Consider the following 17,659-nt stretch of genomic DNA (forward strand, 5'->3'; position numbering starts at 1 on the left):
AACTCTGGATGCTTCCATTTAAGGAAACACTGACCTGTAACCATGTTAGGACTTTATTTACTAAAGTTGTGCAATGTAATCTTATAAGTTAAATAATAGCCGAAAAGAATATAAAATAACCCTTTAGGCTCATGTAAAAAAATCCAACAAAAGTTATGTCTTTATCAACGGGGAGTAAGGAAACTTCAGACCACAAAGCAAAAGGGGTGGCTGTGATATTTAACAGAAAAGATAAATAAAAGAGGACCATAAATTACAGTGAGCACAATTTATATATCCCTTAAATGAGAGCTCTATTAAAAATTTGATTTTTTTTTTTATTATATTTTTACATTCTGTGGAATGTAATGTTTCACACTGCATGGTTCTCCAGTTTGTCAACTGAGCTGTCTTATTTGCAGAGTCTGCATGTCTTAACTGTGTACCTGTGCCCTTGATGGTTTTTAGAAACTGATCTGACATTCAACATACATTCATAGTTCCATACTAGGCTTATGACCACCAAGGCCTTTATAAGTCTAGCCATGCAACCGAACCCAACTGCGTCCTTTTGAATCATATGCTTCTTAACTGGAGGAGGCCGTTTGTTAGGAAGTTGCTAAAGTTATGTTGGGGGGGGGGGTATGTCAGTTAATGAATGTTTACTGTTGACCTTTGTCTATAATACAGAACTTGCAGAGAATCGCAAAAAACAAAAACTCAAATAAAAAAGCAGTACAGGCCACAGGAAATGGCTGAATAAAGTAATTTATTGTAAAATAATCAACATACAAGCGCTTTCACCCTGACACAATGCAGGGCTTTTTCAAGTGGAAATCAACAAACATCATAATCATTCATTTAAATACCCTAATACATAAAAAGGGTGACAAAGGGTCTTAAAGCAGTACACACCCCACATATTTAAAATGTTGCCAAAACGTTACCTACTTTTCCTAAAAAGTTCTATATTAAATGTATTTTATACAGTAAATGCTGTAATCTCTAATTACAATATAGAAAAAAAATATATACAATTTTCAACAACATTCAAGCAATAAGGGTTAGAAAAGTATTAAAGGGTGTTAAGAAATATATGTTTAATTACAACTTCCCTGCTTTCTTAATTAAATAAGGCTTGTATTATTGATAAAGAACTAATAACATTGGACAACTATATGAAAAATGTTATACACTTTAGGAAGGATACCTGTATGACTAGGGGCATAGTGTACTTGGCTGTAAGTAAAGATTGTCCCAGTTTTTATGTAGAGAAATCTGAAAGGGCATTAAGTAAATGTATATACGAGCACATTTATAATATAAAGAAAAAAGTTGGAATAATGCACTTTATAGGCACCTTCATGCAGAACCTAACCATTCTGGATTCCTCTTTGGAATTCTTGTACAGGTCTTTGTTGACCCTAGGAAAATTGGTTATGCTGTAGGGAAACCTACTGGAAGTAAAAGTGAATGCATCTCAACCCCCCCCCCCCCCCGGGTTTAAATGACCATATCTCCATTAAGCCTTATTTAATTAAGAAAGCAGGGAAGTTATAATTAAACATACATTTTTTAACACCCTTTAATACTTTTCTAACCCTTATTACATGAAAGTTGTTGAAAATTGTATTTTTTTTTATTTTCTATATTATTGCTGTAATTAGAGATTACAGCATTTACTGTATAAAATACATTTAACATAGGACTTTTTAGGAAAAGTGGGTAACATTGTTTTGGCAACATTTTAATTGTGTGGGGTATGTACTGCTTTAAGACCCTTTGGCGCCCTTTTTGTGTATTAGGGTATTTAAATGAATGATTATGATGTTTGTTCATTTCCACTTGAAAAAGCCCTGCATTGTGTCAGGGTGAAAGAGCTTGTGTGTTGATTATTTTACAATAAATTACTTTATTCAGCCGTTTCCTGTGGCCTGGACCGCTTTTTTATTTGAGTCTTTGTCTATAATAGACAGGCGAGCCAGCCTGGGGATGAAGTTACAGTTTCTTATCCAATGGTCAAGATTACATTTGAATAGGGTTAGAGATGCACTGTGCTTCACATGGATGGGGAACCTATTCCAGAGCATGGCGATCCTTTGATACACACACAAGTCTCACCAGTAAGCTCTATTCACTCTGCAAGCAAAGTTCAAATCCCTGAATCTAGTGTTTGTGGTGGTGCTGCTCATTTTGCAGATGTGCAAAAGAGCCATCAGGGCTGGATCTAAGGATGCCTTATATGCCAAGCACAGATTAAACCCAACCCAACTGCATCCTTTTGAATCATATGCTTCTTAATTGGAGGAGGACGTTTGTTAGGAAGTTGCTAAAGTTATGTTGGGGGGGTGGTGGTATGTCAGTTAGTGAATGTTTACTGTTGACCTTTGTCTATAATACAGAACTTGCAGAGAATTGCAAAAAACAAAAACTCAAATAAAAAAGCAGTACAGGCCACAGGAAATGGCTGAATAAAGTAATTTATTGTAAAATAATCAACATACAAGCGCTTTCACCCTGACACAATGCAGGGCTTTTTCAAATGGAAATCAACAAACATCATAATCATTCATTTAAATACCCTAATACATAAAAAAGGCGCCAAAGGGTCTTAAAGCAGTACACACCCCACACATTTAAAATGTTGCCAAAACGTTACCTACTTTTCCTAAAAAGTTCTATATTAAATGTATTTTATACAGTAAATGCTGTAATCTCTAATTACAATACAAAAAAAAAATATATACAATTTTCAACAACATTCAAGCAATAAGGGTTAGAAAAGTATTAAAGGGTGTTAAGAAATATATGTTTAATTACAACTTCCCTGCTTTCTTAATTAAATAAGGCTTGTATTATTGATAAAGAACTAATAACATTGGACAACTATATGAAAAATGTCATACACTTTAGGAAGGATACCTGTATGACTAGGGGCATAGTGTACTCGGCTGTATGTAAAGATTGTCCCAGTTTTTATGTAGGGAAATCTGAAAGGGCATTAAGTAAATGTATATACGAGCACATTTATAATATAAAGAAAAAAGTTTGACTAATGCACTTTATAGGCACCTGCATGCAGAACCTAACCATTCTGGATTCCTCTTTGGAATTCTTGAACAGGTCTTTGTTGACCCTAGGGGGGTGATTGGGAAAATTGGTTATGCTGTAGGGGAAACCTACTGGCAAGTAAAAGCGAATGCAACTCAACCCCCCCCCCCGGGTTTAAATGACCATATCTCCATTAAGCCTTATTTAATTAAGAAAGCAGGGAAGTTATAATTAAACATAAATTTCTTAACACCCTTTAATACTTTTCTAACCCTTATTGCTTGAAAGTTGTTGAAAATTGTATTTTTTTTTATTTTCTATATTATTGCTGTAATTAGAGATTACAGCATTTACTGTATAAAATACATTTAACATAGGACTTTTTAGGAAAAGTGGGCAACATTGTTTTGTCAACATTTTAATTGTGTGGGGTATGTACTGCTTTAAGACCCTTTGGCGCCCTTTTTGTGTATTAGGGTATTTAAATGAATGATTATGATGTTTGTTCATTTCCACATGAAAAAGCCCTGCATTGTGTCAGGGTGAAAGAGCTTGTGTGTTGATTATTTTACAATAAATTACTTTATTCAGCCGTTTCCTGTGGCCTGGACCGCTTTTTTATTTGAGTCTTTGTCTATAATAGACAGGCGAGCCAGCCTGGGGATGAAATTACAGTTTCTTATCCAATGGTCAAGATTACATTTGAATAGGGTTAGGGATGCACTGTGCTTCACATGGATGGGGAACCTATTCCAGAGCATGGCGATCCTTTGATACACGCACAAGTCTCACCAGTAAGCTCTATTCACTCTGCAAGCAAAGTTCAAATCCCTGAATCTAGTGTTTGTGGTGGTGCTGCTCATTTTGCAGATGTGCAAAAGAGCCATCAGGGCTGGATCTAAGGATGCCTTATATGCCAAGCACAGATCGCTTCTCAACAACCTGTAGAAGACTGATTATAGTCAGGGCTCTAAAATATCTGTATAGGACAAAGTGTTAATATTCTGGATTCTGTTGGTAAGTAGCCACTGTGGGCATTCTGACTGTTGCATATGCCTGGTCAGGTACATGCCGAAGACATTTATTTTAGAAGATGAACCAGATAAGATCATGTAGAGTGGTACTTTAAATTCCTTTGACCCGAATGCCATATCCTTGCTTACAATTTGGATGACATAGAATTAATTTCTTATTACCTTGGCTGCATGTTGGTCAAAGGCCAGATTACTGTCCACATATGTTCCCAGATAACTAACTACCAGGCATTTGTATTAATACATTTTGGGACATTTTCTGCCTGCAAGTTGGAGGCAGGGTATGCTTTCCAGTCTACAGAGGGATGGTTAAAGTCTCCTAAGAACAGTGTGTTTGGCTGGATGGAGTGAGCCTCCATTAAGTCTGGATAAGAGTTTTGAGATTCTTGTGACATAGCTGGTGCTAAGATTTGGTAAGGGACTATCTCAGGTGATCGGCATGTGGATGAACTCCAGGGTATCATTCTGTTTCACCAACCTTAAGGCATACTTGCTGCTAATGTAGTTTGAAACATCTCCATCTTTAGCCCCTCTCTGTACAGCTGATGGTCTAAATGTGTGGAAGGCACTGTAGCCTTTAACCACCAGAGTACATTCTGTGGCTTTAAACTATGTCTTCGTAACAACACAAATGTCTATATTCTCCAAAGTGAGGAGGTTTTGTAGGATGTGGAGTTCTTTAACACTGAACAGTAACACCTTTAGATTCCTTTGGGTTTTATTTGCTGTGGTCAGTAAGTTTGTCACTTTGGCAATGTCAAAAAAGTCCCTAAGGGGGGTGGATACAGTACTGGCCAAAATCCAGAAGCCTGGGGGAAACAGATGCAGGCCATCTTTGGCACAGCAACATGGTCTGTTGACCATGCCCCAGGCTAACAGATAACAAATCCACTGGACTGACACCAGAAACTAAGCCAATTGTTACAGTCAATATTTTTTTGTTTATACTGTGGCATAAAGGTAGAATGTTGCTCAATGCAAGGCACATATCGGTCTCAGAAACATATTGAGAATGGTCCATAATGTCTTTCATACAGTCTATAGATGCATCTCAGGTCATTTATGCCCCCATGGACTATGACAGAATCATACTAGCACTCGGGTCATTGCACCACCGGTATGTGTGTAACGTGGCAGATCTTGTCTCCAGATAAGCAACTGACCATAATCTTCTTAGGTCGTCTTTGAGGTTTGGAGAGATTGATTTTTAGTGCCTCAGTAATAAGACTGTCTGTGGGTGTAGATCCTATGTGTGGTGGAAGTAGTGTGCATGCTCCTGACAGCCTTGTTTGTACATGTGATTTTTTGCCTACAAGGAAATTGTTTATGTACATCTTTCAAATAGTGTGTTGGCTTCTTTAAGGATTAAAAGGTTGTCACTTAACATGAGACAATTGCTACACTGTCTCCGGATGCCCATATCTACCAAAGCTGACTATGGAGACATTTGGAAATTGAATATTCATGTTGTCCGGTCCTGTATTAGGATGTGTTACTAGGTTGTGAGGAGCAGGATTTACAGAGGTCGCCTAGGGTGGTATCTAGGGTTAGGGACTAGAGCTGAATAATGCTAGGATAAGGCATTAGTGCACTCGGACAGGCAAGCTAGCTTCTCTGACCTCAACACTACATAATGCATCACTAAATTGCAATGTTACAGTCCTAGTACTTGTTTTATAAGTAAACATGCCTGTCCAGGCACTTGGATCTGTATAGGACACAGCCAAATGCTGCTGTGGGGTGTGCAACTTCATGCAAACGTACTTAATTTCTAGATGCAGGAATGAAAGTGAAATCTATCTCCTGAAACCTCTGGCCAATAAACAACTACACTTTTCAGCCTCTCTGGAGAGCTTCCTAGCTCAGCTAGACAAGGCAAACACCTTCTACCACAAGATGGATGACCTTAGTCCTCAATGTAAAAGCACAGCAAAAAAGGACCCTCAAGTGCAATGCAACAACAGACAACTTATTCCCTAGCTAAATTGCCCCTGTATTATTAGGCAATTACAAGACAAAACAGTTCAAACACCAAACAGAAAGTAGAAAGGGTGAGCTGTAGCAAAAATGCAGTTTAACATTGTAAAATAAAGCAGGAATCAGTTTAGCAGTGAAAAACTAGTGCAATATTTCAGTTTAAGACCTTATGCTTGCCTGGATGGCAATAGATTCAGTTGAAACATCTCTTGAAGCACAGGCAATATGCCAATGTTTGCTGAGCTCTGTGGAAATAATCTTACAGCTTTCTTCTGTGTTTTCCAACTCAGAGAGACCAGGCCACCACCTTCAGCCACTAGATGGAATATCCCAGTCATCTTATTATAAAACCAGAAAATAAGATAGCTTGAAAGTGTGTACTGTCACACAACTTTACCAATATTACTAGACAAGGTGATTTCAAGTCAATCAGGCCCAATAGCAAGACAGTTTGAGCAAATGGAGTAATTAACACAGATAAATGCACAAATAAAACAAGAAATCAATAATCAATCACTTAAATAGCTTCTGGAAGTGCATTTTTTTTTAAATAAGTGCATAGCTTTTGCCTGGATGGCATGTGATGCAAGGAAATCATGTTAGAGGAACAGTCGAGGATACCAAGCGTTCATGAACTCTGCAGGAATCAGCCAAGTTCTGTGGAAATGCACAAAATCTATAAGGTGCTTAAAATATAGGAAACTGTGTAGAATTCCTTTAGCAGGGCCACAGTTGCAGGACCACAGTTGCAGGAATACAATTAAGTACCAAGAAAAATACAAAGCAGCAAATTGCCCAGTAATACTGCCAGTAAAGCTTAAAAAAGTGCATTTCTCAGCAAACAGTACAATACTGTTGTATGTAAAGTGCAAAAACTGGCAGATAAACTGCAAAACAGTAAAATAAATGTTTTATCTGTCAAAGATGGCAAAGAATTTATTCTGGGCCCTCACAGAGTGTGGCATAGATGGTAAGGATTTGGGAGCTCTGTGAAAATAATGATTTGTAGTAAGGGATGTTAACTCAAGAACAATACTTCTTTGCTGATTGGGATCTCAGTATTATGCATTTATGTAAAACAAATGAGTGGGAAAAATACTTAATTAGTTTACACAACGCAACAGCAATCAAAGGGGGAGGGAGGGACTTTGGTAGTCAGATTACTATAGGGTGAAACTGCCTCATAAAACAAACACACTGGCATAGATATTAAAGCTTGTTGTCCAACGTATATCAGGTCAGCATGTGAGCCAAAATGGCCAGGAACATGTTTTGGCCGTGTGATGTATTGAGTTAAACAAATACCAGGATACCAATCCAATCAGTAAAACAAATCTGTACATGCCAGTTAAATCCAAGAGCTTTTACAACACAACCAAGCTCTCACCAAGACTAGTTGCAAGTGTTCTGGCCTCTACTTTTAACAATGCTGTCTCAGTTAAACCACAAAAAGCAGTTTATTTGCAGAAAATTAGGCTGCTGTAAGAAGCCAGACAAATCAGATACTACAGCTTGCCCACATTACGTCAGGTCAGCATGTGAGCCAAAATGGCCAGGAAAATGTTTTAGCCGAGTGACATACAGAGCTAATTAAACAATCACCAGAATACCAATCAAACCAGTAAAACAGATCTGTACAAACCAGTTAAAACAGGATTCAAGTGCTTTTATGACCCAGCCAAGCTTCCACTAAGGCTAAGACTATATGAAAGATGACAAGCCAAGGTTGAACTGGGGTGTGTGCATGTCTCATGACAGTCCGTCATCCTAGAAGGGCACAGTTTCTCTACCTTGAGTTCACAGGCTGCAAGGAATCAGACAATGAATGAATGAATGTAGTGTTAGAATGTTTCTGCACCATTCTGTGTGGTTATTATTTTATAATATACATTATAATGTGCCACAACGGTACTGATGGAGGCTGCTCTTCTGATGTTATATCATTTTGCAGCCACAGCATTTTCTTCTTGCATCTTAATCTGTATTCCCACTGTAAGACAAAGTAAGTATACAATAGTACGGACTCACAATGTAAGGACTCGAAATGTCTTAGGAAAGAATTGGTGCATATTTTTCAGTGGATTTTCTTGACATCTACTGAGTCAGTAGAAGTTACTAAACAAGACAGCTGCAGAACTTGATTTTGCTAAATCACTTCATTTTGGTAGCCATCTCTTTCTCAGGCTGAGTTCTAAACTAGCCTCAGTGGTGCTTAAGGTTAATTCTGACGGAAAACCTGCAGTTAAGTGTCATAACATTACTCAGAGTTTCTGTCTTGATGCGAAGTGAAATAAAGGTTGCATGTTAGATACTTTCCCTTCCATTCATCAACCATTGCAGTCCTCATGACATGGCAAATGTTGTACCACAGGCCAGACTAAAAAAATGTCAAAGCTACAAAAGTTTTTTAAAAAAAAAGAAACGAAAAAAAGGCCAAAATAGTGTAAAAACAGAATGCAGAGTTTAGTACAAATGGGGAAAAGGTTTCATACCTGCATTACTTAAATTACATATTAACATGCAGTATTGCTGCAATAGGTTTAAGGAGAATATAGAACACTTTACAATGACAAAAAATTGAGACTTAAGTCGAGTGCTATCAATGCAAAGCTCTGTTTAATGCTAACAAAGCAGGAAAAGTGTGGAGGATGAGATAGTTTTCCTAAAACCTGGCATCAGAATATCCTGATACGGGATGTGCGCTGTCAACTTATTTTGGTAACTGGAATATAAATACGGGAAACCAGTCGCTGGTCCAAAGTAAAATTTGGTGGAAAAGTGGACACTTAAAAATTTTTTGATAAATTGTGTTTGGAGGGGAAAATATCTGTGCTCATGTGCCTGCTTAAATGTTAAGGGGCAGATTTCAATGCTCAAGGAATGGATGTAGGTATTAAAAAAAACATTTTAACATATAAAACCCTAAGGGTAGAAGGCACCAAGACTGGACTAATACTTGTGCCGATGGAGCTGGAGCTCAAGGCCATTTATTTACAAACAAGTCCCTCACTCAATGCATAATTTTTTTAAGGTTCTTTTAAGTTGCCAAATACTATACTGACAGACAGTGCTCCAAACTAAGATTGTTTTATAAATAATCCTGCCTACAGCCGGTTCCTGTCACCACAATCCTCAGCTACCTGCTGTCTCTACTAATAGCTCACTAAATCCGTTGCATTACCAAAACTGAGATACCAAGTCACCAGCCAGAGTGGGTAGGTAACTGAAATTTCTCTAGAGAGCAAAGCATGGCGACCATAACAATGCTGCACATCTGTTACTGATAAGCAACTAGACGGAATATGGGCCTTTCTTATGGCTTCTGCAGCAACCAAGACACCAGCCAGCCAGAGCCTGAGAGAAATGAATAATTCAGCCAGGCCTGGAAATGTTTTCATCAGGAAAGAAAACAAATCATTCAATGCTATGCTAACACTGCCATATCCTTTATTTTACACAAGACTTCTTGCCTGACCATTCAGTCTGTAGTCTGCATTACGCAGTTACAGCTTCTCAAAGCACCACTAATGTGGACTATAGGTGCAGTGTTACTGTTATCATGTTTTACTGCCTAAACACTGCTTACGGTGTTCAGTGTGTATGACACTGGAACACATTTACAATCTTCGTAAGAGCGCTGCAACACATTCAATTTGATGTAGCCAACGCTTTCCTATGTAACCCAAACTGTGAGCAGAGATGGACTATAGTCATAAGAGATGGTTTTCACTTCAGAGGAGTATTGGAGCTTTTCTCCCTAAGCCTCTACTGAAAATGGACATGTATCCAGCTAGACTAGCCCGGTCAACAAATGTAAAATAAATAAATAAATAAAATAAATATGCTTCACCAGCACAGGTATGTTTCTGCTATTTGAACTAATCTTTAATACACTGTGCATATTTTATCTGAAAGCCACAATGTGGCCTGCCCCATATGGCATCCAGGAACAAAATAAACATAAAAAGAGAAAATTTGCATCTGTTTCTTATATATGCACCTACTGAATGAAACTTTATCAGTTTTCAAACACTGAACTATTAATTATTCATGTACATTTAGCCTTTCTTCTACAGTAAATCAAACCAGTACTAATTATCATTATTACAGAAGTCAGATTTATTCCTGAGGCACTGTCTTAAAAAGTCAGTGATCTGCCTAGCTTATCCGGCCATATGCAGCACCTAGTGCACTGTGGAGGAATGGGTTGATAGGACAAAGGGCTTCTTAATAATATAGTAGAAACATTACCTGTGGTCTTTGTCTTACCAGCATTAGGGGATATGTAACAGATACCATGCCACATTTGGTCTCCTACAAACCACTAAAATACTGTGTTAAATATTGGATTCCATTTACAGTGTTTACACTGCAGAGTCCGGCTAAAATCTGTATATGTTCTGCATAGGGTTGGCTACGGACATACGCTACTCCTCTTCCACAGACTCCTTCACTACTCAAGTCCAGTGCCAGCAATGACTCACCATCAAAACCAAGGATCAAATCAGAGTTACTTGCAACTTTTTTTTTTTCAAGTCAGTATGCTTAAAGGAAGATGAATGCTGATGGCTGTCTGACTGGACAGAATATATAAGCAAGGAGTTCTTTAGTGTGGATGCATCTTTGGCAGTGTTCAGTGTGCTCTCTTTAGCTGTCAGCCAATCAGGATCCTCCAAATGCTGTCACGGCTATTAATGAAAACCAATGCACTGATAGGCACAGAAAAATGTTAACTGGGGGAGGGATGGAATGGGCTGGGTTGAAAGATATAGGAGTCAGAGATTAGACATTGTGCTGTTGGTGATGAGCAGAAAGTGCACTTAAATATGACATGGTCCTCTCATTGTCAAATCAAGGTAATAAAAGAAACAGAAATATTACTTGGTTCAGCTTCAGTCATACCATAAAGCAAAGACAACAATTAGTGTTAGCCTTAGCCAGCCGGACAATATATGTAGTTTAAATAATGTACAACATTATAATAGCTGAAACATATCCGCGGTGGTGGTGCTGCGGCAGCGTTGTCGCCTCACAGTAAGATGCTGTCCGGTTCGATTCTCAGCTAGAGTGTCATCTGCGTGGAGACATGTGTGAATGGGCGTACCTTCCTTGAAGGTTGTAAGTCAGGGCTGGTAACTCGGCGTGTAAAAATCAACTACCAATCATTAGCGGACCGGAATTCCGCTGTGGCGACCCCTAACCGGGAAAAGCCGAAAGACACAAACAAACAAAATAACAGCTGAAACATAGCTTGGGCTTGTACTAACCAGTAAAAAATACTGCGCTACTGTAGTATTGGTGTGTTGGGCCTATCATTTAAGTCATAATAGTGTTAACTACCATTTTTTTAAATTCAATTAGCAACAGCAGCCGACGTGTCAGGTAAGAAACTGAAGAGAGTACAGCTCCCCACCACCACACTTTTGTTTCAGATGTTGAGATCTGGATGGCTGGGGAAACTAAGCAAGTTTTCTACTTCTAATAATTCTCAATTTTATGAACAAAGATTTATTTAGGATAGGGCTGTGGTATTAAAGGAAAAAATCAGATAAAATGTGTTTTCTGACTCTGCTTTACATGTTTTTATTTGCTACTACTGATGTAAACTTTTTTCCATGACATGCTTCATCTAAAGTGCACTGTTATACTTTTAACCAGGGAAGGGAAGACTGTGGTTGTTTGACTCTAATTACATGATGACTGCTGTTATATGCACAGTATGTGTTGTCAGTTCTGTTCTTCAGATGTCATCAAGTCACTTAATACATATGAAATCTTACAGGCAGTCTTGCTTCAGTATTCATTTGTTTTGACCACCTCCAGCAACAACCATGGGATTCAGAAAGGCTTAAGACTGATGCAGAAGCCTTATCCCAAAGTTTCTGCATCTTTCTAAATCTTGCTGATTAGAAAATCTAAGTGATCTTCCCATCACCGGGGTCACAATGTAGACCGTGATCTCCTGGGTGAAGCTACATGCTAATGAGGTAGTTTGGAGTGGAGAGTTTAATGTGAATTAGCCATATGCTCTTGAAATGTCTGCAGCTCCCAATTTGCTTGGCCAAGCAATTCAGAGGATCTCTCTGCTGAATGAAATTTTATTCTAAGAGAAAAAAAAGAATGTCATTAAAAAACAGCAATCACACATGCACTCCTAAGAGATTACTAGCAGTGCACTTTGTCCGAAGCTGTGCGAGTGGGGCAGTGTCAGTGTCTTTGGACATGCCTATGAACGTTTATACAGACATAAACAAAGCTCTATGAATATGTGTGTATGTATATATGTATGTATGTGTGTGTGTGTATATATATATATATATATATATATATATATATATATATATATATGTATGTGTGTGTCTGTATGTTTTATATATATATATATATATATATATATATATATATATATATATATATATATATATATATATATATGTGTGTGTGTGTGTGTGTGTGTTTATGTGTGTACCTGGGTGGTCACACTGTGTTAGGCAGGGAATTGCAAGTGTGTGTGTGTGTGTGTGTGTGTGTGTGTGTGTGTGTACTGCTGTCCTCTGCTGATGTGATGCATTGACAGTTAAGGTAGAACAGAAGCATGGTCAGGTCTGACTGCAAGTGACCGACTCAGAGACATGGTAATAAGTCAGTAAGGAGGACTCTTTCACTGCAACTATACCAGGTCTGTAAATCGGAATTTCTCTGCATTGCCTAGCATAGACTGGTCAATTAGTGCAATCAGCATGGGTATAGGGAAATATTGTGAATCCCAGACTAAGTACAAGGAAGGAAATTTCAGGGGAAGCCATGTGGAATAATAAAAGTTTCAAGAAAAGCACCACTATCATTGAGATAAGAATATATTATTGACTTAATATGCTTATTTGACAAAGATGGTGGGAAGCTACAACATAAACAGAAGACATTTTGTACCTTGTGTATTACTGTACAAACAAGGGCTATCCTAAGTTACACCTCTAGGCCCAAGCTGTCACTAAAACAAGCCAGTAGCTGGAAGGGTTTGCGTGCCAAAATATTCAAATATATCATATGATGACAAAGGAAATATTGTATTTTAATACTGGTTATTGGTATACAGAACATGTATCAAATGTGGGTAATGTACAAAAGTTACACTGTGAACTCACTTCTGACACCCGCGCAGAAGCTGAACAAGAAATGCTGCAATTTACCATCTGAAAAAAAACACACAGTATATTAATTTATTTTTATTTATTTTTTACATTTAACCAGGTAGCTTCCAAATGGGCAAGCTGGCCTGTTTTCAGTGGAGAAATAGGGAGACAAGATAAAAAAAAAACAAGTAGTTTACAGAGACAAAAGAAAAACACAGAAACACATGTGGCAAAGATAAAAATGAGAATATCATATATTAAAGAATTAAGTCTGATGAACAATAAAATCAATTAAGGCCTTAAAGTAGTACTTTAAGCAATTTATTAATAGCTGACGTACATGTTTAAATGGAAGGGCTTTCAGATAGTAAAATGATATCAGGCTTCCAGTGTGCACAAAACTGAATCTACCCAGTATTGTTTTTAATTTTATTTTTCAGTTGCAGATTAAGAAACTTCTAAGCCATAAAATTATCTGGAAATAAGGTTTAGCAGAAAATGCTAACAATCCAGTGGCTTCTGTAAACAAAATCTTTTAAAGGCAGTTTGGTTCAATATGTAACATTCTGTACATGAGCAAGATTACATCAACGAGCAGTACGGATGAGGAAGACAAAACTATTTTATCCACTGCAGACTGAGCAAGTCTTAAAAAAAGGCCTAGCTCTGAGTTAATAAAGCAGCAGAAAGTTTGTTTTTCACCAAGTGTAGCTGTAAAACTAGAAGAATAGAAGTGCCCACTTACCAAAGAATCAGTGCAGCGAATCTGAAGATAAATACAGTTCATAATGATCTGGTTCATCATGCTTAACTAAGCCAAAAAGGTGTGTCGCTTCTTTCTGGCACAGATTATCTGAATGTGGGTATCATTTTCTAAAACATCATTCCAAAACTTCTCTTTATTCACATGTTGATGAATTACCAAACTTTTCTTTCTAATAAAGGAAAGCATTGTGTAGGCCACACCATGCATGAAACATACCACAATGGACAGGTTTTCAGCCCTACCCTTTTAATACAAACTGTGGTTCTCCTCAATGCCCTTGAGGATGTCTCCCTGAAAAAGTACTTTCTAGCTACAATGAAAGCTACCAGAGAATAATGTGAAGATTCCTGCACACGTTGTAATCATGTGTCATATTATCCACCAAGAAGAACTTCCGTGAAGGATCACCAATACCACTGTGGTCTTAAATGTCACAAGAGACAACTGATGGCAGAACATTAACGGAGTTATTCTCACATGGGACCTGGTTAAAAATACTGGATGTACTACTAAACTTTGTGGAATGTGTATAGATGATGTACCTTCTTGTAATAAAATTTATATGATGCTACAAAAAAGTCCTTGTCTTACAGAAGTAATGCTACTGGTTTGTTTACTCACAAAAAGTCCCATGTAAGAAATACGCAGATCAACAAAATCTTGTAAGTCCCATAAGAATCCTAACCTCTCAGAGCTATAGTCCTCCCTGTGCTACACATTTTACTGTAGAAGGCCTACATCACTAACATCTTGAAATTCAGCACAACTTTAAGAGAAGGAAATAAAATTACAGTTCATTGAACCCTACTTCCTCAGCCCACTGCAAGGATGTTTCTGGCAGTTGTCACTCATAAGGTAAGGAATCTAGACTTTCAATGAAAAAAGTACCAAAGAAATGTAAGGATAATGAACACAGCCCAAGAAGAATGATGGTACAGATAAAAGGACATAAAATAAAACCTGTGTGTCAACTGGGAATGAAAATGAATGTAGTAATACAAATCTGCATACCCTTAGGTGACACTGATTCCTTCTGCTCCAGAAGCAAGAGAAAGGAATCCCCATGTTTTTACTGACATACATTTAACATGGCTTGTATCAGTTTACTTGTCTGCCAAACACTTAAGAGGGAGAAGAGAACAGAGCCTAGACTGTCATATGGTGCATGTAGTCACAATTGCATGAGTACTGTTAAGTTCCCCATTTTTTTTTTTTTTTTTTTTTTTTTTTTTTAAGTACACTAATGCCCCCCAAGGTGGGCATTACAGCAAAATAATGGACCAGCCAGGGGTGTTGTGAGACCATACAGTGCAGGCAGAGAGCCTCCATACCCCTGGAAGGCCCATAATTTCCCGGTAGCACCCACCCTAGAAGGCATTATTGTACTTAAAATGAGATGTTAAATTGCTTTTTGTGTTATTTTTCTTTTGTATTTTGAGGTAAAACATTTCTTCCACTTAATATTTCAAAGTTGCTGTAGGAGGCTGTATTTTACATCCAAAATATAGACTACGCTAGGATTTAATGTCTACACACACGTAAGCGCAAAGCACAAACAAAAAGAGGCAGACAGAGAGTCTTACACACACACACACACACACACACACACACACACACAGACACACACACACACACAGACACACACACACACACACACTCAGATGCACGTGTGCAGGCAGAAATGCACATTACATACACAACACACACACAGATGAAGAGATACTGACAAATGTGTGCGTTTGTATGAAAAAGTCACAGGCATTCAGAAGCTATGTAGCACTGTAACCTTAAATAGTCATTTGCATATATACCATAGGCCTCCACTACAGGCAGTTTAAGGTAATACAGTAAAGACTCTAGCTTGGCTGGGTCTTTTTTCTAGTTTTTAAATGAATTAGGATAACATTTAAAAACTTGTCCCTGATTTTTGGGTTTATGTACCCTCATTATTGTGATATTGAGCAAAGAATTGGAGACATATGTATATTCTGTCTCTCTCTCTCTCTCACACACACACACCTACCTGCATTATTTTGCTTAAATTTTCGCATGCTTGCTAAATATAGCAGTTCAGCAAATGTACAAAAAAACCAAGCAAACAAAAAGAAAAACAGAAGATTACTCAAGTAACAACTGTTGCATGAACTTGTTTTTATGTTCACCTCACAATGCTTTCTTAGCAAGTAAAACTAAGTTCTTGTAAATGCTCTTATAGTTACTTAACAGACATTTTTCTTTTTTACTTATTTTTTATGCTCACTAAACTGCCATATTTAGAGAACATAAACAAGATGCCGAACATTTGTTTTTTAGATTGTACTTTTCAAAGGCTCGAAAGGGTGCTATGAAGCCATAGACTTAATACCAAACTCTCATCGTACATTCATATCCTGTTAGAGAATGTCTGTTCTCTAATATGGCATTCTGCTGTAGTCCTACACATTTTCTAAGCTAATTTAACATCTCTAGTAATGGTATCTATGGAACTATACCATCTCGTTTGAGAAAAATGTGCAGTTGTCAGACTACAGCCATGCATAGGAAAGAATCTTTAAAGCCATTCTTATCTATGCTGCCAGTTTTCATTATTTCTTCATTAAATAACTAAACTTCACATTGCAGAGTGATTACCTTTTCCTGAAGCAAGGCTATGTAGTACTGAGTTATTATTAGTTCCTTTGTAGTTAACAGGCAGAAGCATTCTGAAGATTATAGGACTCTGGTTTGTCTGGCAGAGTATACTGAAAGTTTAACCTAATACTCATGGCGTAAGATCAGTGGTTTTAATAGCAGATGCCACTTTTGATTTAAAAAACAGTTTTTGTTATGATACATTCCCAGAATTTTGGTACCCATTCCTTCTTAGTTTACATCCACTATCTATTGATGAAAGGCTGGAGGAATCCAGAGCTAGACTGGGAATACAAAACTGATTTCACTGTTCCAGAAGCAGTCTGCCGAATAGAGAGGATTATAATCAGGCCACTGGTTTACCTCATGTCAGGGAATTCCAAGTAGAAAGTCTCTGGTGACTGTCCTTCTGTGAGGTTCTTCAGGATCAGGTGTTGGCTCCTTTGTTGCATTCCATGTACATGCTTTCAATAATGATTTTAAAATGCAGGAAAGACATGCTGTATCACTACTACTTGTCTTAAGTGCAAGTGTTAGACTTGCGCATCTTTTTAGACTACCTGGAATATATCCTGAAATGAATTTATTTTGACATTTGTTAACCGGGTATGTCTGACTGAGCAAGTGCCCTTTTTCAGTGGAGGCCTGGGGAGAAAAGCTCCACACAGAAAATTTGAGATGGCACGAATAACACAAGGTACAAAAAATAATTAGATACATGACAATCACTACCAAACATTCCAAATGCATGACAGAAACTAAATACAGAAGAATAAATAGATCAGTAGTTCTAGTTGTCAAAAAGGAAATAAACACACAAAAAATAAAAATACAGAGCTGAATCTCAAATACAATATAAAATGCATCACTCAACAATCAAAGATGTTCCATAACAAGCCAAAGATGCAGCACAAATGAAAAGTAACTTGCAAGCCTTGGAGTAAGAAATATGTTCTAGAAATAAGAAATATGTTCTAGAAATAACACTAAGTGAAGGAATGGCTAAGGTGATTAATAGAGAGGTACAGAAAGAGCATTAAAACAGTAGAAATTAGGGAGGGGAAAGGGACAGAATGAGAAATAAAGGA

At 37.6% G+C, this 17,659-nt stretch overlaps 1 protein-coding gene across 1 annotated transcript in view; it reads right to left on the bottom strand.

Annotated features, from left to right (window-relative positions):
- The window catches only part of LOC122794730 (catenin alpha-2-like), a 2,759,516-nt gene that overhangs the window by 1,869,345 nt on the left and 872,512 nt on the right, over positions 1 to 17,659 (bottom strand). The window lies entirely within an intron of this gene.

The sequence above is a fragment of the Protopterus annectens genome, chromosome 2.part1 (assembly GCF_019279795.1).
Source record: "Protopterus annectens isolate FY-2018-M chromosome 2.part1, PAN1.0, whole genome shotgun sequence".
NCBI lineage: Eukaryota > Metazoa > Chordata > Ceratodontiformes > Protopteridae > Protopterus > Protopterus annectens.